The sequence below is a fragment of the Muntiacus reevesi genome, chromosome 5 (assembly GCF_963930625.1).
Source record: "Muntiacus reevesi chromosome 5, mMunRee1.1, whole genome shotgun sequence".
Lineage (NCBI taxonomy): Eukaryota > Metazoa > Chordata > Mammalia > Artiodactyla > Cervidae > Muntiacus > Muntiacus reevesi.
Window position 1 is genome coordinate 67549388 of NC_089253.1, and position 20840 is coordinate 67570227.

General features: G+C 41.8%; 1 protein-coding gene across 5 annotated transcripts in view; it reads right to left on the bottom strand.

Annotated features, from left to right (window-relative positions):
* ESRRG (estrogen related receptor gamma) overlaps positions 1-20840 on the bottom strand; it is a 674199-nt gene that overhangs the window by 419956 nt on the left and 233403 nt on the right. The gene's annotated exons all lie outside the window — the stretch shown is intronic.

Sequence of the window (20840 nt, forward strand, 5' to 3'; positions counted from 1 at the left end):
TGTGTTTATTTCCCTTGCTTGCCTATGATCTCTTTATTAAGTTTGCTGTCTTTACAAAGGAACTCACAGGCTATCACTTAAAGCTGCTGTCTCTTTTCCCCGTAGCTTAAAATCTTATTTTTAGGAGGAAGAAAGGATGAGTGAGCTGGAGACTGGGGAAAGAGGCGGGGAGGGAGGAGAGGGTTATTACTTGCCAAGCCTGCACATGTGCACCCGAGAACACGGTCAAGTGGTCAGAGGCAGCACTGATGCTAATTAGCAATGAAATGAGGAATGAACCAGCATTAGCCCTGAGACTAATCAATGGGAAAATCACTCCAAGCAGCAGCTTAATGAAGTAGTATACAGCTGTTTATTTTTAGCCAGTTTATCCAGACCAAAAAAAAAAAAAAGAGAGAGAGAGAGAAATCTCCAGTATTAATTACGAAAAAATCTTGCTAAAGTATATTTTTTCAAAGCCAGGGTGCAGCTCTGATTTATGTATGTATAGTATAAATCCAATCTGTGTTGTTTGTTGTTCTTTAGTGGTTAAGTCATGTCCAACTGTTTGTGATCCCATGGACCCCACCAGGCTTCTCTGTCCATGGGATTTCCCAGGCAAGAATGCTGGAGTGGGTTGCTATTTCCTTCTCCACAGGATCTTCCTGAGCTAGGGATCGAACCCCCATCTCTTACATCTTCTGCTTTGGCAGGTGGATTCTTCACCACTGCTCCAAGTAATAGCAAAATAAAAACTTGCTAAAGTATATTGTTTCAAAGCCAGGGTACAGCTCTGATTTATGTATTTATAGTATAAATCCTACTATTTCTTTCAATTAATAAGACAAACCAAAAAATTAGATGGGTATAAACACTTTACCATATCAGAAATACACTTTTAAAAATCTTCTTAACATAGGTATTCATACTCATTTTGATTTGTAAAAAAAACAAACAACAACAAAAAAAAAACACACGCCATCTTCTTGGAGATGTAAAACTGCTGCAATTTTTGTGTAAGTGGATTATGGAAAAAAAAACGCTATTAACAGGAAATAGGACTCTTCTCTCATTTCTTTGAAAGGTGAGGGAAATCACTTAGAAAATATTTTTGCTTGTTTTCCACTTTTAAAAAATATGACTGGCATCTACGTATGAGCAAGGCCACAAAGTCTAATAATTAAGATCTACTGGAGGTTTTTGATAGAAGTACATCATGATATATATGGGGATCAAAAACTAGAAGGACAATTAGGAGGGGGAATCTTTATCATTTTATCAGGATGGTGAGAAAACAGAGTAGTCAGTTTAAACAGAGTAATTCTCTCTTTTAGAATTTCTTCTCTAGCTCTAATTGAAAGATAAAATTTTCCTCTGAAGGATACAAATGTTCTTCTTACCTTGGCAAGTTCCAAACAAATAAAAGGGACTTCTCAAATGAGAAAATTTTATTCACCATTCTGGGAACAAACTTAGAGTCTACTTTCCTCCTAATGATGTAGATATTACTAAAAGTCCAAACACTGACTCTAGCCAGACAGACTTGAATTAAAATATCATTTCATGGGAGGATGGTTGGGGGAAGGAAAAGGGAAAAAAGGAACCAAAAGAGCTCCTCTGCCATGCCTCTTTTTCCCCTTCTTTTTTCTCCCTCTTTTTCTTCTATCTAGTAATTTGACAAGTGGTAATACCCCCCCATGATACAGGAAAATTACAGCTTGCAAAATATGTCCAAGTGGAAATCAGGGCTTAACTCTAAAGGCCTATTAGGCCTCCTTTCCTTCTCTTTAACTAGAGTTTCAAAACCCTAAGTAAGTGATGGAGCTTCTCGTTTTACCCATTCTTCCAAGTCCAAGTGTCAACAATGACTTTGTTGATCTCTTATAGTTTCCAACGGGTAAGAGTATACAAATAATTTTTTTTTTTTTTAAACATCATGCCAAGTCTAGTGAAATGAATACACAATCTGTCATTCTCTTCCAGAGAGAGTCTATGCAAACCTTCACAAACACCTGGAAAAAATAAAGCTCTATTTCAACAGATCCAGGCTTAGGTTTGAGCCTATTAATTGGGAAGAAAGGGGAGCGCCCATTACTGGAAGCATCTTCTGACACTTGGCCTGAGCCTCATTGTTTGGGGCCACTGCAATTTTTTAAGCACACCTTCCATCCAACGAAGCATCTTGAGAAAACAAAAACAAAAAAACAAAACAACAAACCGACCGCTAAATACAAACCTGGGAAACAACAGCCCTCAGGTAATCCCCTTTATAGGATGATTTGATAGCTCAAGAAAATGGAAACAAAGCACGGGGCCCTAGAACGCCAACAGCTGGTTGGGAAATTGCCGCAGATTGTTAGGGGGACCTGCAAACTAGAGATAGGCAATGAAAAGGTTAGAAATGATAGTTAAAAAAAGACAAATTACTCCAAAGACCATATTCTTTAAATCGCTGAAGCAAAACATGTTTATTCGATTTGTTTGTATGCCTATTACAAAAATGCTACTTTGGGATTCTAGGAACCCAGTCTGTCAATTTTTCAGTTCCTGCATTTTCATGGTTGCTTAGAGCTGTTTAATGCAAATACACTTCCAATAAGAGATTTCATGCCCCTAAATTACACCCAGTTAAAAGCGAATGAAAATGTAAGGTAAATAACTATAATCAGCCATATTAGCTTTCTCTTGGTACCTCTCACTTTACAGGCATATTTAAAGACATCTCTGGGGCCCTATCCTTTTTAACAAGCAGCAGCGTATTTCCTGGAATATTACTTAAGATGCTGTGCAGTGAACATTACACAGGTTAAAATGTTACCTAGAGACCTAGAAAGAATTGCGTCTGTTGCAAGAGCCATCTTTTTTGCCACATTTTGGAATGTCTGAGAAGATGAAAGGGCATTTGCCGTGGAAGGGATGAAAGGAGATGAGAAGAGTTTAAGTTTGTCTTTCATGTGTAAGTTCATTGATCAGTCGTTGTGAAGAGCACGGAAGTTTGAAAAAAAAGTAACTCTGGGAAGAAATGAATGAGGGAGGGAAGGAAATGTACAAATGAGAAGGACCCTCTGGATTTGCCATACAAAGAAAGCTCTTCGGAGTTAAACCTCTAAATTAGCTCTTGGAGGGGGAGCCTGTTTGACGCCCCTGACTATGTTTTGCTTTCAATCACTTTTTTTTTTTTTTTTTTTGGCATTGACGGTTCTTAAACCTCAGCGTCCCTGAGGATAACCTTGTGCACTGTTTAAAATGCAGAGTTCCAGGCCACCCTGAGAAATGTGGATTAAATAGCTCAATGAAGGAGCTCAGGAATCTGTGTGTTTTTTAAAAAACTGAGGTATAGTTGCTTTACAATGCCGTGCTTGTTTGAAGAGTATGACAAAGTGATTCTGTTACATATATTCTTTTTTGGACTGCTTTCCATTGTAGGTTACTACAGTATATTGAATATAGTTCTCTGTGCTATACCATAGGTCCTATTGCTTATCTATGTTCTATGTATTAGTATCTGTTATACCCAAATTCCGAATTTATCCCCCTCCCTTTCTCCTTTGGTAAGCATAGGTCTGTTTTCTATGTCTGTGAGCCTGCTTCTGTTTTGCAAATAAGTTCATCTGTATTATATTTTAGATTCTACTTATAAGTGATATCATGATATTTGTCTTTCTCTGTATGACTTACTTCCCTTAGTATGGTAATCTCTAGGTTCATCCATGTGGCTGCAAATGGCATTATTTCATTCTTTTTTATGGCTGAGTAACAGTGATCTGCATTTTTAACTAGCACTGCCAGGGTATTTGTGGATTACATTGAGAAAATGGCTCTATGATGTTAAGAGCACACATATTTTTTCAGATGGCATTGCCATTTCAAAAAGACTTCCCTCCCATTCACATAGGCTTTTCCTGCAAAGCCCACACTTGTAAGCAAGCCTTCAGAAGTATGATTAGCCAGGGAACAAAGGGGAGCAAGAGATTAGAAGAACAATCAATAAATGGCTCAAATATAGGAAAATACCTTGTTCATCTAAAATATAGGATGGTATTGTTCTGTGATCCTAGGGCTCAACTGCCTCAGTTCAGTTTTAGGAAAAGCGGTAATCACTGCCTTTTGTGGGAGGCACAATTTCTGAGGAACCCAGTCATTTTGAAAAGTGAGATCTCCCCTCTATTGACAGAGCAGTCATCATCGCTGTATTATGGTACCCGTGCAGTAGCGGGGCAGACAGGGAAAGAGCTGGATCCAAGTTCAACCCATCCTGTCTCTCACCGCTGATGCAACCTTGGGCAGGACCGTGCTCATTTCCTGGCTCATGCCGCATCTGCACAATGAATATACATTGTAGGCACCGTAAATGTAAAACAACCTCTTCACAAATGATGAGGGTAAAATGAGACAGAAAGCGGTGCTCTTTAGTACAGAGCCCAAAACACGAGACATGCAGACCAAATAAAATGGAGAAATAAATTGGCCAAACCAAGCATCAGAACTTAAATCTTAGTGATTCAGTTTGGGGCACTAATTTCCTGACTCAACTGATGAGAGTTGCCATTCATTTTAAGCTACGCAGAGAATCCTTCAGGTTGGGAAGCTGGAGATGAGGTTCATTTCATGGGAGATGAGGTTCGTTCCATGTATTATTACTGATTCAGCTGGGAGGACTACAGTAGGTCCCCTACATGCGAACCTTCAAGTTGCAAACTTGATGGAATGTGTGTTCCATCAGTGTCAGGCCTGAGTGAAACTGCAGCTTGTTCTCTGTCTCCTATTGCGGACAATCCTTCAGCTCTACCATTTCATACCTCCTCTCCTTCTCAAGGAGTGGAAGGGCCCATGCTCTTCTCTGGCATTATCCTGGGTCACAGGCAGGGCTGGAAAGGATTTCTGAGAGTCTCAGGGAAAGTAGGAGGGCACTGCAGATTGGTGATCGGTAGGTATGTTACTAATCCCCTTGTATACACTGGGGACAATTTTAGGTGATGAATAGTTAGGAAATGTTACAGATAACGACAAGAAAGCTCCAGGGCTAAGAACCAAAGACACAAGAACTATAACCTAGACTTTCTTTCTCTGTAAGTACTTAAGCACTTTCATTAATAGTATTTTCTGGGACATTTGGAATGTGTTCTTTGAAAAAATACTCTCAAAAGCCCCGCATTTTAAGACAGTGCTCAGGTTTGTCCGTATCACTGAGCTGTGCTTTTTTTTTTTTTTTTTTTAATGAGCTGTGCTTTAAAAGGTATGACTCTATGCTCTTATTTCCATTCCTTCAGCCACAAATTTTATCCATGAAAACAAAGACTTTGGGACAGGCTCAAAGGCAATGCCTTATCTGCTCAGGGGCACTGAAGGTGAGGAAAAGAGATGCTCCATTTATACTTCACAATTCTACAATTTTGGAAATTCCACGGGAATGGATTGTCTTTTGACATTTCTCTCTGACTTGAATGTACGAACACCTGAAGGGACTTGCCAGCCACGATTAGTTTTAGGGGCTTTGTTTATGGTCTCTTCTGGGGTGTCTGCTCCCTATCCTCACTGACCACATAGCACATACAGAATGCTGGCAGAAAACACTCAGGTGATGCTAACACTGAGATGCTTACAAAGAAAGACAGGGAAAGTCTGGCTGAAGCCCAAACAAAAGGTAGGTGGTAATGTAGCAGAAGTCAATCAGCCCATCTAGATGGTGAGTCTGGGAGGTACTGGTAGCCACACCAGCCCAGAAGATGGCTAGAGAACCCACTAAGTCTCTGAATGTGCAGCCATACCTCAGCCCAGTAATGCTTTATGCCTACAACTTGTACATCAGAATTGCCCATTCCAATAGACCCAATGGGGGGTTTCCCTTCACCTCTTTGCTTTCATAAGTTGAACAATTTTGTCCTCTCTCTATGGTATCATGAAGCTGCTAAAGAAATCCATATTAGTTTCTTTTTTTTCACCCTTCAGAATCAAGAGCTTTGATCACCTCTTTATAAAAGATTTCAATAACAAGGCTTGGAATAGCCCATAAAAAAGCATTTGTTACCCTTAACATGGACCTCAATGGTCAGGAGCTTCACAGTACAGTCCACAGAGATGAACTAAGTTACCTCCAACAATGAACCCACTCTTCCAGCGTGGTGATCCTCAAATCTGGAATACTTAGAGCTTTGTCAAAGACAAACAAAATAGTCTAACTATTCAGGTTTAGTATAGCATGCTTACAGCTTCCCTGTAGCTCAGACAGTAAAGAATTTGTCTGCAATGCAGGCGACCCGGGTTTGATCCCTGGGTAGGGAAGATCCTCTGGAGAAGGGAATGGCAACCCATTCCACTATCCTTTCCTGGAGAATCCCATGGACAGAGGAGCCTGGAGGGCTATAGTACATGGGGTTGCAAAGAGTTGGACATGACTGACCAACACTACTACTATAGCATGCTTACTGTTTCCCCAGAAGAGAAAAGAAGGTATCACCCAGTTAGCTTGGTGTTCAGGTTGTGGGCATTCTAGAAGACTCCTAGAGAGAACCAATAATGAGGTCAGTGCTCCCAGAAGCAGTAAGAGAATGAGCAAAACTATATCTGGGTTGTGGGTGCATGAGTGGTGTGTGTGTTGCACTCCGTAGTCTGATACTTTCAGTCTGGTTTGAGGGGAAAGAACTGTGACCGAGTGTACAAGTTGTATCCTAATACACACACCACATTATTTCAAACCTTTACATAAAAACTTAGCTTCATGTTTTATCTCTTGGTCCCAAATCATAAGGACCTTGACACTTTAAGGAGTGGACCAAGGGTAGTTTTATGTAATAAAATTTTAAATCACAGCAGCTTGATCCCCTTTAGTTACACTAAGGGCTCACAGGTAATCATAATACATTTACTGTGTCTGTATCTTTAAATTGCAAAGTGTACACTGGAGAGAACTTGGGGATATGTAACCATATCCAGTTCCCGTGAATCTCAGATAATGACAATGAAGAGAAGCAGCAGAAGTTAGAGGCGCGCTCAGAGTGTCACATTGCCAAGTGAAATAAGCTTCCAGAGTATTCATGCAGGGAGTCCAGATTTCTCTCTTCCTTATTTCTCGCTGTCAAACAGAAAGCAACTGAGGTGAGGCTGAGAAGCCCTCCCAGACCCACTGCTGCTGTGTTTTGCTTCCTAATCCTGTGCCTTTGTTAGGAAAACATGATCGGAATTGAAAGAGCACATGGGATTGGGCCGGGAGAGGCAAGAATGGTGGCTACCTTATTGGGCATCAGTAGAGGAGCAGCAACAGTGTCAGGAGCTAGGAGGACCCTTGTGGACTGATGCAGTGCTCCAAGCAAAGCTAGAGTCACCCACTGGAATCGTGAATCCCCCTTCCTCCACTTTCTGGCACAGAGGATTCTCTGCCTGGATCCGAGAGGGTCTTTTCAATATAGAATTCGATATAGAATCCATCCCTCTTCTGACTAAGACTTGAATGCATCCTCTTTAGTTAGCAGCAGAATTCTCATGAACCAGTCAGTGGTGAGATGCCTACCAATACAGTTTCTATACCTGAAGTCCATGGGCATGATTTTCACAAGGTTCTTCTCCCAGCTGCTATTTCCTAAGCTTCTATATTTGGAACCACCTCAATATCATCTTGTTTTATGATCCAGGGTTGTTCTGACCTTGAAAATAAAGTTGATCATTTTTGCCTCCATGAAAAGGGATGGGCGGGGCGGGGGGTGGTGGAACATGAGCCTGCTCTGTGCCTCCTCCACTATAACCATCTATAAACACCTCAGTATCAGACCCAATTCCAACTGCTAGAGCTCAGAGGTGAGTCGGTGACGGTTTTCAGCTCTTCTAAGACTTCAGCGGTTGAGAAAACATGAGTTTTTGAAATGGTTTTGCAGCTCCATCTCGCAAACAGATGTTGCTTAGTGATAAAGAAATCACCTGCCAATGCAGGAGATGTAGGAGACATGGGTTTGAACCCTGGGTTGGGAAGATCCCCTGGGGGAGGGCCAGGCAACCAACTCCGGTATTCTTGCCTGAAGAGTCCCATAGACGGAAGAGCCTGGTGGGCTACAGTCCATGGGGTCACAAAGAGTCAGACACAACTGAAGCAACTTAGCACACACGCATGCATTGCAAACAATGCTAGTGGCTGAAACGGCACTCAAGACAGAGAGCATTCCTCCTCCCAGGACATGCTGAAATATTACACAGCTGCACAGGGAGCGTGGGATCCTCCAGCCTTTGTGGTGACTATTCCCTATTATCATCTCATTTGACCTGAGGTCCCCAGCGATCACTGGCCAATGGAACTTCAATCTGTTTTCATGTTCCCAATTGACCACAAAGGACAAGGCTGTCATTGTCTCATCAAGTGTTTATAAATAGCCTTTGTGTGAAGAGCATCATGTCCATGGCTTTCATAGCCCAATCTGAAGGGAAACCCCTGGGTATAATTGTTTGTATGTGTGTGTCTGCCTGTTTGTGTATATGTGTACTCACATGTCTCTGAGTTCAGCAAAATATACCTAGAATTGTGTTACTCATTTTCTTTCTGTGTATTCAAGGCCCATGTCAGCCAGCATGCCTTGCCAATATAAAGGATGCTGTATTTGACACATCTCTGCCTTGGGCAATGTCCACAGCATGGAATTCTTCGTGAAGCATTTTTAAAAAAAAAAAAAAAAGAATTATTTATTCATTTGGCTGCATCAGGTCTTAGTTGCGGCACGTGGGATCCTTCATTGCAGCACGTGAGCCCTTTCATTGTGGCATACGGGTGCGGTAGTTATGGCAAACAGGCTCAGCAGTTGCAGCGCACATGGGCTTAGCTGCCCTGTGGAAGACGGGATCTAAGTTCCTCAACCAGGAGGGAACCCCCATCCCATGTACTGCAAAGTGGCTTCTTATCCACTGGACCACCAGCGAAGTCCTAGGAAACAATTTTTTGGAAAGACTATGACTTAACTAGCACTAGTGTCTACCTCTTTTTTAAGCTAAGAGGCACTTAGGCAAAGAGATGTGTGTGTGTGCGTGCACATGGGTGTGTGTTTGTGACCAATTGCATGTGCATGTATATGTGTGATTCGGTATGCGTGTGTGCGTGTGGCAGGGCTGTAGAGGAAAGAACAGAAATATCAAGATTACAGGTTTGGAAGGATGGGCTTAGTCTTTGATTCCACAGCTGTAAGGAATGGAGGGTGTGAAAGTGACTCAGAGTGGCAGGAGTCCCACACAGCTGGTTCCTGCTGGCCTGGATACTCAGGAGAGAGACAGAGCCTCCAGTGGAGAACTATCCAGAGATGCAGACGAGACAAATTCATCTGAGAGAGTGAGATGTGCCTTGGGCATGAGCACAGTAGACGGCTGGGTTAAATTTAATGGCACTGACGTGCCACCTTTTTGTCTTTTCATACTGTTCATGGGGTTCAGAATGGCATCACCGACTCGACGTACATGAGTTTGAGCAAGCTCCGGGAGGTGGTGATGGATAGGGAAGCCTGGCTAGCTGCAGTCCATAGCGTTGCAAAGAGTTGGACACGACTAAGCGACTCAACTGAAATGACATGCCATCGACCCCTTCCACCCTCCACATTCAGATGATGCTCCCAGGTACTGGCTGTTACTTTACTAATAAGACGAGGGGTAACTGCACAAGATGCAGTTAAGTCCTCGCTTGGACACTTGCACATTTCCTTCAAAGACGGCAGCATGAAGCCCAGAGCACAAGGAAAGAGCCCACAGGCTGGTGCAGAGCCTGGCTGCAGCCCTCTGCTTGGGTGGATTACAAACCCCTTGGTGACCCAGTTTCTTATCTGCAAAACAAGGAAGGATAGTATTTGTGTCTACCTTGAGGGGACACTGTGAATATTAAAGATGATTTCAATAAAGCACCTAGGAAAAAGTTGGCAGGTCTCAGGAAGTAGTAACTCTTTGGAAAACTCAAGAGAGGGCAAGAGTCCCAGAGTATTGATTGCAAATGCAATCACTCCTAGACCGACAATTACATTTATTTCTTAATTCTCTAAGAGAGATAAAACAACAAGCACCGGCCTCACAGATGACATTTTGCAATTTACATTCCTAAAACAACTCAGAGGACGCTATGCAGGCTTGCGCGCTAAGTCGTTTCAGTTGTGTTCGACTCTTTGCGACCCTATGGACCATAGCCCACCTGGCTCTTCTGTTCATACAATTCTCCAGGCAAGAATACTGGAGTGGGTTACCATGACCTCCTCTAGGGGATCTTGGCACCCAGGGACTGAACCTGCATTTCTTACATCTCCTGCATTGGCAGGTGGGTTCTTTACCACAAGCGCTACCCGGGAAGCCCTCAGAGGATGCTACCTATAGATAAAATGGTACTATCAGAGGCAAGAAGCTAAGTCAAACCTTCTGTTCAACTTCATTCTATGAGATATTCCAGATTCCCTGGTAGATGCATGGTGAGATTGCAGAAATTAAACCAAGGCATTTTTAAAAAGTGTATTTAGTGCCTATTATAAACAGAAATCGCTTCTACTTTCCCAAAGATATTCATTCCCCCCCCCTCTTTTTTTTTTTTTTTATCTCCTTACTGCTGGAAACTGCTGAGCTCAACAAAGCAAATTTGGCTTTACTTATGAGAACGAGCCCAAGAACCCCTAAGAGAAGGAGTGACCCAAACACCAGAGATGCTATGTTCTACAAGAAGCCCAGAAGACAGTTTAAAGTCCAGAAGATCCTTCAAGGCCAACGGTTCCACAACTACTAGGCAGGCTTAGATTTTAGGAACAGAAATGGGTCATCTGCATTTTCTGTGGCTGCAAACCCCAGCCACTGCCTGGAAGTTTATGACAAGGCAGACATTCTGGGACTCTAAGCGGTTTCTGGGATCTTAGCACTGAATGGAGATATAAAGAGAATACACATAACAGAAAGCTACCCTCTTCTGAACTGCTGGAGGAAAATTCCTCACCCCAAATGAGATTAAGAGCTCGGCGCAGATAACTGTCTGTGACATCCATTTCAATGCCGTCTCGCACAAAATGGGCATTTTATGTCATTCAAACTGGAATCATTTTAGAATTCTTATGAAAATCCAATATACGCTGATTTTTTTCCCTTCATATTATGCATAAAGAAAGATTAGCCAAGCAAATTAAACATGCAAAGGCCATGGCGAGGAGTGTAGTTAAATGAACTTTACAGTTTTCAACATATCGTATGCAAACAGGCAATTCATCATGCACGGGATGAGCTGCAGTCTTTCCAAGGGGGGCTCATAGCTCAGTTGGTAAAGAATCTGCCTGCAATGCAGGAGACCTTGGTTCAATTCCTGGGTTGGGCAGATCCGCTGGAGAAGGGATAGGCTACCCACTCCAGTATTCTTGGGCTTCCCTTGTGGCTCAGCTGGTAAAGAATTTGCCTGCAAAACGGTAGGCCTGGGTTTGATCCCTGGGTTGGGAAGATCCCCTGGAGAAGGGAAAGGCTACCCACTCCAGTGGTCTGGAGAATTTCATGGACTGTATAGTCCATGGGGTCACAAAGAGTCAACAACAAGGCCAAATACTTCTTCACTCACTAGGCTCTGGCTATTTCAGTCTTTTTTCCTGTTCCTTGAACCAGTCCAGCTCATGCCCACCTGACGGCCCTTGCTCCTGTCTGCAGAGAACATTCTTTCCTTGAATCTTTACAGGATGGGTTCCTTCTCATCACAGTGCTCTCAGATCAAAGGTTACTCCTTAAAGTTCAACCCTTCATTGACTGTCTAATCATTCTCCATTACACCTTCATTTTATTTCCTTCCTAACACGTGTCACCATCTGAGTTCTACATCATTCTCTTTGTATACGTATTTAATAATGGAACAGTAGACTTGTAGGTCAGTGAATGCTTGGCCTTTGTCTTTTCTCCACCATAGCCTCAGAATCTGGGGCTCCCAATAAACATGTATTTGTTAGTGGAAAATTAGCTACAAAATATCTATTTGTTTTAAAAGATTCAGAAAGATTTCTCCTTAAAAACAACTGAGAAGCAGTTCAGTATGCATTAGAATGCAATAAAACATTATACTAGGCCAGCCAATAAGTTTATTCGGGTTTTCCTGCAACTTTTCCATAGGATGATACAGAAAATCCTGAATGAACTTTGTGGCCAACCCAATACTTTTGTACATTTTACACTTCAAACTCTTTCTGGTTTCAGTGGGTACCTCTCTCTACTTTACAGTATATGTGTGCCCCACCTTCATTCCCTTTTATTTATTCAACCTGAAAGAGAAAAATTGTCAAACTCTAGATAAACATGGTAAACATGGCAAGCTAAAATCAACAGTGCTGCTAATAGTTTTATACCCTTAGCATTGTTGTGAAGCAGCAGAATATTCTCTTGCGAAGTCTCAGGCCCCAGTCTAAGATGAAGTGAAGACAGAAAGGCTAAATTTGGCATAGGCTCTTTCAGTCCATAGGAACCTCCAGCATCCATGGCCTCTGGCACTGCACACAGGATTTGGAAGTATGACCTTAACGAAACAGCAGAGCTCTCCTGCAACCAGCGTGGAGGATGCTCCCTGCCTTCTACCACCTGGAACACTAGCCAACTTTCCTCAACCACTCCACAAACTCCAAGACACATTAACATCCTGGAAGCGAAAGATCCAATTGCTGAAAACATGCTTCTCAAAAGGAAGACACGCTATCACACATGGGTGATGGACCTGAACGAAGGTCCAGGACAGGGGGCTGGACCTAGAAGACAGAAAGGAAAGATCCAGAGAATTCTTGCCATATCTTTGTTGTATCACCAGCTACCAAAGAACTCATGTGGAACTTCCACTCTGGAAGAAGTAGCTAGGGTACATAGAGTGTTTCCTTTTTTTTTAACATTAAGAGATAAGGAGTGTTTTCCCAAATAAAGAAATGAGATAAAGCAGAAGTTCATGCAGAAGCACCGCATCTGGAAATATCTCCAAATGTTCTTTGCTCACATTTGTAACTGTGTGCATATGTATATGCCTGTGTGTATGTGAAAGTATGTATGTTGGCGGGAAACTGTGCGTGTCCATGTGGGCCACTGGGGAACTCTGAAAAAGTGGAGATGGGACCTGTCACATCGGGAGAGACTCAGAGAGTCAGGACATTCTGAGTAGCTAATACTCCATGTTGTAAACTGCTCATGCAGCAGGACCAAGAAAGAGGCATTGCCTGGCCACCGGCTGTTACTGACTCTGGGAAAATGAAAAGACAGCATCCCTGCACCTGCTCGCCTGATGGTGAAGGAAGGAAAAGCCATTACCGAGTGACAGGAGACGAAAAACCAAAATCCACTTCAGCAACTCATCCCACGGCTGGTGATTAATCTCACACTCCCTCAGCCTGATGCCCATTAACCAGACAATTAATAATTTCTTTAGGGATTCCGGCTCGGCAACTGTTTTATCAACCCACACAGCATTAGGGAAACGCTGCATTGGTGATCAAACGTCTGGAACCTGGCAACGGCTGGAGAGGCATAGTGAGGGCTTTGCAGCCATTTGTGAGCTTCTTTCAAAATGAAAAGTACAGGGCAAGCGGTCCAGTCTCATTTTTCATCGCTACTGTTGGCCACCCTGCTGTGCCGAGGACCAGCCATCCGCCCAACCCCATACCCAGGAGAAGACCTTTCTGCACTGGGATATCTCACAAACTTGGAATTGCATGGACTTCCCTACTATGTATATACATACCAGAATAAACCATAAACTCTGGGCATACATCTTTTAAAAGAGTGCATAATCTGAGAGCTCCTCAAATCAAAACTTTCAAATAAGTATTTAATCAGAGCCATGCTAGTAGACATATTTCTTGTTCTTGCTGGCTCTCATTCATATGCATCTCATGCAGGAGGGTACAAAGAATCAAGAGCACCCTTTCTGAGTCTCCTGTGTACATTTATCCTTCTTCTCTCATGTTAAAACTTGTTCCATGGGGACAAGCCAACTCCTCTTTTTTATATGTATTTTTATTAAGACTTTAAGACTGTGACTAAAATCCCAGGGAGAATAATAAATCATAAGGATTGCCATTAAAAAGGTTCACCATTAAAATTCCAATGGATTCATTTTCTCTCTTAATGAGAAGAACACTACCCTGAAAATATTGTTATACATTTCTCTTAACTCCATCCAGAAAGCAATTTGGATGGAAAAGAAACAAGGGTTTAATCCATCCTCATCAGAAATCACAATGGACTTGCAGGAAGAAAACCTGGGTTGAGACCTGCCATAGTCACACTGGGTTTTGGTATTATCTCCTCAAGCTTTTCTCATGGGATGCTATAATTTGCAGCCAAACAACACACCTAGTGAAGTTTGCCATGAGAATGCCAAAATGCCCTGTTTGCATCTGGCAATCCAAGATGCAAGGGTGTTCACATTATGTGGACCCAAAAGGGATATTTCCCTCAGGCTTCAGGGCCAGGATAACCTGGATTCCTTCTACATGTGGCTTATACAGCTGAGGCAAAACTTTACACTGAGAGCGTCTGGGCTGGAAGGAAGCTTAGAGCCAAATCAATGGTCTATTTCTAGCAAATTTGCAGGAACATAACACAGGCATCTACCCACAACACACATCCCAATTTAATCCTGCTACGACAGCCTGGTTTTTCTTTCACTCTGACTTTCATACATTTTTAGATTTTATTGTATGTCCTTAGGAGAATGCCCTTAAATCATTTTTGTAATAAAATAGTAGGTAACAAATTTTGTCGACAAAAAGAGAGAAAGTAAAAGAAACACAGACTGTAAAAACTTTGGCTAAACGTGTAGTATCACTAAGTATAATGTTAGAATAAGCTGGAAGGGTTGTGGATTTACATGACCTGATTGGGTATCCCCCAAGCCCAGGGCAAAGCAGTGTGCCATAGAGTTATCCCCATAGAAATCCATGAAATCCCTATGGCATAAAGTTTACTTTGATTTGAGTTTTGAGGAACAAATTTTGATATCGAAGCATAGATTATGGAGCAAAATGCAAATTTCACATGCACAGGAAAGATAAGGTAAAGACTTAAAAAACAAAACAAAACCACAAATATTTTGGTTGCTACTGGCCATTTCAAACTAGATCTCTGCTGTTATGTGATGAATATGTGTGTCCCTGGCAAAGTTCTATGTTGAAATCCTCACCCTAATGTAAGGGTATTCAGAGGTGGGGGCTTTGGGACGTAATTAGGTCATGGGGGTGGAGCCCTCAAGGGGATTAGTGTCCTTACAAAGGAGAATCCAGAGAGGTGTCTCACCCCTTTCCACCAGGAGTGGACACAGAAAGAGGGTGGTCATCTGTGGATCAGGAAGTGCGCCTTCACCAGACACCAAATCTACCAGAGCCTTGGTCTTGGATTCTCTGGCCTCGATAAATAAATAAATTTAAATTGACTAAATTAAGTGTATTTAAATAAGTGTGAGCAGTAAATTTTTTTTTTTTTTTTTAAGCCAGTCAGTCTATGATCTTCTGTGACAGCAGTCCAAAGTGACTAAGATACTCAGAAACCACACAAACATGTTTCTGGACCTCTGCTTTCAAAGTCCATGGGTAGAAATTTTCAGAAACTTTCAGTTGGATCACATTAGAGATAAGGAAAATGAGACCCAGTCCCTTGACTCTGCACAGCCTTAGGCTCATCATCTCTAAAATGAGGATATTAATAAATATTTCACTGACTACCATGGAGATCCAATGATAGAACATATGTGAAGAATATCATAATCTATAAAGCATGGGAAGCTATGAAGTCTCAATCAAGAACACACGTGATCCAGATTCACAAAAATCCAGTTTTGACCAATAACTCTGCCCCTTCTGTGTTTCTGTGTTAGTCACTCAGTTGTGATTCTTTGTGACCCCATGGACTGTAGCCCGCCACGCTCCTCTGTCCATGGGATTCTCCAGCAAGAATACTGGAGTGGGTTGCCATTCCCTTCTCCAGGGGATCTTCCTGACCCAGGGATTGAACCTGGGTTTCCTGCATTGCAAGCAGATTCTTTACTGTCTGAGCCACCAGCAAAGCCCAACTCTATAACTCACCCAGGTCTAAGAAAGGAAGCACAGAGAGTCATCAGGTCTTTGAATTATCCAGCCATGGGGAACACTCAGTTCCCAGAGGCTGAAACTAGACTGGAAAGATCCAACACTATTCTCTCCACTCCTGGAGGATAAGGACTTCACCCAGTTATTTTCGACTTCCTAGAACCAAACATAATGTCTCCCCAGGCATTCAATACAGGAGGAGGCTTCCCTGGGGCTCAGATGGTAAAGTATCTGCCTGTAATGCAGGAGACCCCGCTTCCCCGGGGTCGCAGATATTCAGACACAACTGAGCGAGAAACGCTTTCAAGTGTTAACAGAACAACTATTGGTTGAAAACAGGTTTGGGAATAGAAACATACCATTAGACTAAAAGCGCCTAAATGTTGCAGGCTTACTGCAAAACCGAAAGCAGACTAGCCCCATCGATGGCAATCCAAACGCACGAACAGAAACAAGAATGAACCAGAACATAAATGTGGTACAACACAAACACCACTGGATTTTGAGTCATAAGACCTGGCTTCAGATCTCTGATTCTTTTTAGCTGTGCAGACTTAAAGGGGCAATCCCCACCACATGCAGCCTATGTCCTTCCTGTTTCGTCCTCTTTAAAACAGAATAATAACACTATCATTACTAAATAGCACTATTATTGGGGTTTCCCAGGTGGCACCAATGGTAAACAATCCTCCTGCCAATGCAGGAAATGCCAGAGATGCAAGTTTGATCCATGAGTTGGGAAGATCCCTGGAGAAGGGCATGGCAACCTAGTCCAGTATTCTTGCCTGGAGAATCCCATGGACAGAGGAGCCTGGCAGGCTAGTCTATGGGTCTACTGAGAGTCAGATACAACTGCACACACCACTTTTATTAATAATTAATAATATTATTTATATTAATAAAATCAAACTGTTGTTGTGAGGAATGAGTTAACATGAATTAGAGAAAATTTTGTGAAAGCATAAAGCACTAAAAAGTATTAGTTACTACCTATTATTACACTATCACACAGAAATAAAAAGCCTGTCTGAAACACACACGCACACACACCCATTGTAGGTTTTTCTCTCTCCTAAATGGCTTGATTCCAAAGCAAACTAAACCAAGATTTTACAAACTAGAAACAGTATTTTAAAATAACTACACACCATCTCAACCACTAATTATTTTTAGGATTTTACTATAAGCAGCTAATTGAAAATGCTCAGTCCTTTCCATTCATTAATTTTATTACAAGCACTCCAATGAATAAAAAGAAAATCCATCATTACCACCTTCCTTGAAACTTTTATGGTCTTGTCACAAAGGCCTTGCCCTTACAAAACAATCCACATTCTTTCAACACAAGTCACAGAACTGAACAGAAGATGAAATTTTGGCATTCCTAATACATAGGGTACCGATGAGTAAGTCTGACAGAACACTATTCTACTCCTGATGTCAGGAATCCAGGCAGACAATGCATTGCTTGTTACAGTGAGGTGTATTATACATCACTGACTGCACAGAGGCTCTATCTGACCTGGAGCAAACCCAATTTGTGAACTGAGACACTCCTCCACAGGACTGTAACTTTGTTAAAAACTCACGTATGCATATTATAAAAAAAATGGAGCCCTGGAAAAAAAAAGATAAGCTACAAAGATACTTACTAAGACAATTATGAGACTGTAGGCACATCTGCATGAAGGATATATCAAGGACTACCCTGGCAGTCCAGTGGTTAAGAATCCAACTGCCAGTGCAGGGGATATGGGTTCGATCCCTGGTCCGGGAGGATTCCACACGTCTTGGGGCAAGTAAGGCCATGCACTGCACCTACTGAAGCCTGCACCCTGAACTGGTGCTCTGTAACAAGAGAAGCCACGGCAATGAGAAGTTCATACGCTGCAACTAGAGAGTAGCCTCCACTCAATGCAACTAAATAAAGACCACATGGAACACGGAAGACTCAGCACAGCCAAAAATAAAGAAATAATTAATAAAAAGAAGCACGTACCAAAACACCCTTAACTATAACCTTTGACATAAGTGGTAGCTCCATATATCTGTTGCTTTTATTAATTAGTAATCATCATTTATTGAGTGCTCTTTATGAACAATGCACTTATTATATACTCAGCATTCATTAACCAATATAAATCATCTTATCTAGTAAGTTCCATAATCATCATTTTACAGGTAGGAAAAAAATCTAGAAAAAATATACTCATAGACCCAGAGTCCTACATGTGGCACAAGTGGGATGCAAACCGAGGCCTGCACAAGTTCAAGGCCTCTGCCATTTCTGCACATGTTTATATTTTAAAAATCCATGGAGAACACACACAAATCCAAGTCAACCTCTTTTAAATCTGTCTCCCCGAAATATAACTGTAATTATATTCATCCTGGTAGATAATATACAACGGTGCTTTAGTCACTAAGTTGTGTTTGACTCTTTTGTGACCCCATGGATGGTAGTCCACCAGGCTCCTCTGTCCATGGAATTTTCCAGGCAAGAATATTAGAGTGGGCTGCCATTTCCTTCTCCAGGGGATCTTCCTGACTCAGGGATCAAACCTGTGTCTCCTACATTGCAGACGGTCTCCTGCATTGCAGGAAAAATCTTTACCGACTGAGTCACTAAGAAAGATCTAAATATAAAACAAAATTCTATTAAATAAGCACCTGCCACATGTTGAGTTCTATATTACTGATGCTACTATAATAATTTTTTAAATTATAGTATAAGTATAGAAGTATAAACTATAAAGTTCATTTACGATGTCATGTTAGTTTCAGGTGTATAGCACAGTGATTCAAATATATATACACACACACACACATATATAGTTTCTTTTTCCTTATAGGTTATTACAAAATATTGAGGATAGTTCCTGTGTTATACAGTAGACCTGTGCTGTTTATCTATTTTATACATAGTAGTGTGTATCTGCTAACCCAACCTCCTAATAACCATAAGTTTGTTTCTTTATATCTGTGAGTCTCTTTCTGTTTTGCAAATAAGTTCATTTGTATCTTTTGTTTCCCCCACATATAAGTGACATCATATGATATCTGTCTTTCTCTGTCTGGCTTATATTACTCTGTATGACAACCTCTTGGTTCATCTGTATTGCTATTAGTGGCATTGTTTCATTATCTTTTATGGCTGGGTGGTATTCCATTGTATATATGTTCTACATCTTCTTTAATAGTTATTAAAAACCACAAGGTATGCCCACAGAAAATACTGGTATGGTATTTCTCTATATATGTATTCTTCATATTTATATATATATATTTTACTCAGATCAAAGGAAAGTATATTGAGTATTATATTCAGTATTTAGGTTTTGGTTTTTTTTTTTTTAATGTACCATGACCGCTCCACTTGGTCAGGAGATTGTGCCTTTGGAGTCAGGAGACCAGAGTTCAAGCACTGACTGTATTTCAAGTTTACTCATTCTGGAGCCATGAGAATCACTCAAGCATGCTGAGTCTGTTAACTATTTCTTTTCTCTCTTTTTAAAATTTGACTGATTTATTTTTGGCTGTGCGTGGTCCTTGCTGCTGTGTGGCTTTTCTCTAGTTGCGGCGAGTGGGGCCACTCTCTAGTTGCAGCGTGTGGGCTTCTCCCCGCAGTGGATTCTCTTGCGGAGCACGTGCTCCGGGGCACGGACTTCAGTAGCTGCGGCTTCTCAGCTTCAGAGCGCAGCTCAATAGCTGTGGTGCAGAGGCTTAGTCGCCCCACGGCACGCAGGATCTTCCCAGACCAGGGACTGAACATGTGTCTCCCGCGTTGGCAGGCGGATCCTTTACCACTGAGGCACCAGGGAAGCACTGTTAACTATTTTCCAGATGGAAATAAAAACAACTCTCTGCCAACTTTAAAGGGCAGTTGTGACTATCAAATAATACAGTGCAGGTGATAAGCACTTTACAATGTACTCCAAAATTATAAACCTTGAGGAGGCTTTAATACAAGCATTAGTTGCATGGGTTTTGCCCTGTTGTGACTTCTAAAGGACGACAGTTATATCCTGAGGAATGAGGAAAGTCAAAGTGTTAGTGGCTCAGTCGTGTCTGTCTGACTCTGCGACACTATGGACCACAGCCCACCAGGCTCCTCTATCCATGGGGTTCTCCAGGCAAATATATTGGAGTGGGCAGTCATTCCCTTTTCCAGGGGATCTTCCCAGCCCAGGGATTGAACCCAGGCCTCCTGCGTTACAGGCAGATTCTTTGCATCTGAGCCATCAGGGATGAGGAGAAGGAAAAAATAAAGACACAAGGCACTATATTCTAATAACAGCCAACTACAAGGCTACATCTTCAAACAGAAAATGACAACAGCAAGAAAGTTCATTCTGGTAGGTCTTGATCAAGAAAAATCAATTTCAAGTCTTTAAAAATCACAACTCTCCCTGCCATTTTTAAAAACTCCACTATCTTCCCATACTGCTATTGCCACGAGCTCGGCTATCATCAGAGGATAAAATGAGTCTGTTGGCAGGTTGAAAGCTTGAGTTCTAATCTCAGCTCTGACACAGGGGATTAATAAACAAATATTTGTAATGTTTGCTGAAGAGGAAAATTCTCGGGTTTTTTGTTAGTATTAGTGGCATATCCCTATGTGTACTTGGCCCTAGCATTGCATCACCTGTTTAATATTGATTATTATATGAGCTTCATTGCACAAATGAAATAAAATGTTACTTGTAAAAATGCTCACTCGTCCCCCCACAATAATTTAAACACAAGGCTGAGAGGTCATTTCTCTAACCATTAGCGGTCCTGCAATTTTCTAAAACTTTCAGCTTTTCTCAGAAGCGAACGCTTCCAGAGAATGTCTCAGTA